The sequence below is a fragment of the Penaeus chinensis genome, chromosome 19 (assembly GCF_019202785.1).
Source record: "Penaeus chinensis breed Huanghai No. 1 chromosome 19, ASM1920278v2, whole genome shotgun sequence".
Lineage (NCBI taxonomy): Eukaryota > Metazoa > Arthropoda > Malacostraca > Decapoda > Penaeidae > Penaeus > Penaeus chinensis.
In genome coordinates, this window is record NC_061837.1 from 29396991 (window position 1) to 29399490 (window position 2500).

The window sequence follows — 2500 nt, forward strand, 5'->3', positions numbered from 1 at the left end:
CTTTTTCTTCTACTCTCTTTCTTCTCTTCCTCTTTCACTTTTTTCTTTTACTCCCTTTTCCCCCGTTTCTTCTTCTTTATTTTCTTCTTTTTTTTCCTTCTTTTTTAACGCTTTTTTTTCTTTTCTCTTCTTTTTTTCTTTTTCTCTATTTTTTTTCTCCCTTTTTTCCTTTTTTCATCCTTTCCTTTTCCCTTTTCTTAACTTTTCTTCTTTTTCTTCTTTCTTCTTCTATCTTTTTCTTTCCCCCCCTTTTCCCCTTCTTTTTTCTTCTTCTCTTTCTTCTTCTTCTTCTCCTTCTTCTTTCCCCCTTTCCCTCCCCCCCCTTTCTTCTTGGTTTCTTCTTCTTCTTCTTTTTCCCTTTCTTCCCCTTTCCTCTTCTTGGGTTTTTTTCTTCTTTCTTATCCCCTTTCTTATTATTCTCTTTCTTTTTCTTCTTCATCATCTTCTTCTTCAATTGTTTCTTCTTCTTCTTCTTCAATTTTATCTTCTTCCTCTTCCTCCTCTTCTTTCTCTTAATTTACTTCATCTTCCTTTTTGTCTTCCTTCCTATTAATGCTGTAATTATGACCTTGTTTCGCTTCCACGTCTTATTTCTCCAGTTCTGGTTTATTCCAATTTGTCTTGTTATTCATTACTTACATCGTGCTTTCATCAGCGACTCTTCTTAATTATTTATATATCTATTTCTCTGCCAAAGTGCATATCCGGCCTAGATGTCTCTCCGCCTGGCTGTCTGTATGCTTGTCCATTAACGTTAATCATACATATGTCTGTCTCCTTATCCATATTCTCTGTATGTTTGTACACACACACACAGATATATATATATATATATATATATATATATATATATATATATATATATGCATATTTATATACATATATATACGTATATACATGTATATATGTATATATGTTTATAAATATATATATATATATATATATATATATATATATATATATATATATATATGTATATATACATATATACACACGCACACACACACACACAATACACACAGTTATATATATACATATATATACATATATATACATATATATATATATATATATATATACATATATATATATATATATATATATATATATATATGTGTGTGTGTGTGTGTGTGTGTGTGTGTGTGTGTGTGTGTGTGTGTGTGTGTGTATATATATACATACACACTAACTACTCCCCCTCCCACAAAGATACATCTAAGCCAGCAGGTGGGGTGTAACTCGGCTGTCTACCTCTCAATCAAAAATCATGATTGCACAGAGCAACGACCCTCTTTGCCAGGAGGCGAAGGAGCCCCTGGTTACAGCGGTGATCAGGATCGCTCCGGAGCAGAGGGTGCTAAAAATCTCCGGTTAAAAACAGACCGCCCCACGTTAACGAAACTTTGCACATATAATATAAGGACAATGAAAACTGAATCCGATTTTCTAGAATTACTCGCGAAACTCTGTTTCATTAAAAGGGATGTTGTAGTACTCTGTGAAGTTAGAAGAAAAGAAGATACTAAATGATGGAAGCGTGCTCTACTGGAGATGCAAACCCCAGGGTAGCAAGCAGGATTTTGGGCTAGGTTTCTTAGTTCACAAACGCTTAGAAAAGAATATCGTGGAATTCTATAGTATAAGCGAAAGAGTGGCTTCAGTAACAATAAAACTACGATGTTACGAGTTTCTACGATGTTCCTTTAGTCAGCGAGAGAGTAAAAACCCATTTCACAAATGGAACAAATGCTTGTCTATTATGCGGAGGTTCGATCACCCAGTATCATGAATATTCTTCGAAAAAAGACTAGAGCGGAAGTGGACATGGACGTAGTCTGACATCAAAAACGAAATTGACTTTATAATTTCAAAGTTATTAATAAAGTAAATGTTGGCATCGACCATAGAATGGTCACTTCTCAGCGACGAAGATCTCAACATTGACCAAATCAACAAACAGTTCAATGACATAATAAAGGAAGCTGCACCTGAAGTAGGCGGTAAGAACGTCAAGCACAGCTCCAGCAAGCTCCCAGTAAAAAACAAAGAGCTTATGTAAAAATTTAGGGTCATGAAAGTATCATCAAACAGGGACAAAATAAAATTAGCTAAACTAACAAAAGCTATAAATAAAAATAAAAGAGACGAAGACCGGAAATTCAATACTTAAATAATAAATGAAACAGTGATCTCAAGTACAAGCATGAAAAACTGTATGCAATAAAGAAACCAGACGGAGAAGTGACATATAATAAGAATGAAATGATAAGAGTAGTGGAAGACTTTTACAGAGATCCATACAACTCAAATGAACAGCCACGGATAGAAGCGAACGCGGTAACTAGAGACGTACCTAACATCAGAAGAAATAAAAAGGGGGCTTAAAGGCAAGAAGAGAGGGAAAACACCAGGTGAAGACGGAATTAGTATAGACCTTATAATAGATGCAGCAGAAATTGCAACAGTGAAACTAGCCAATCTTTTTAATAAATGCCTTCCC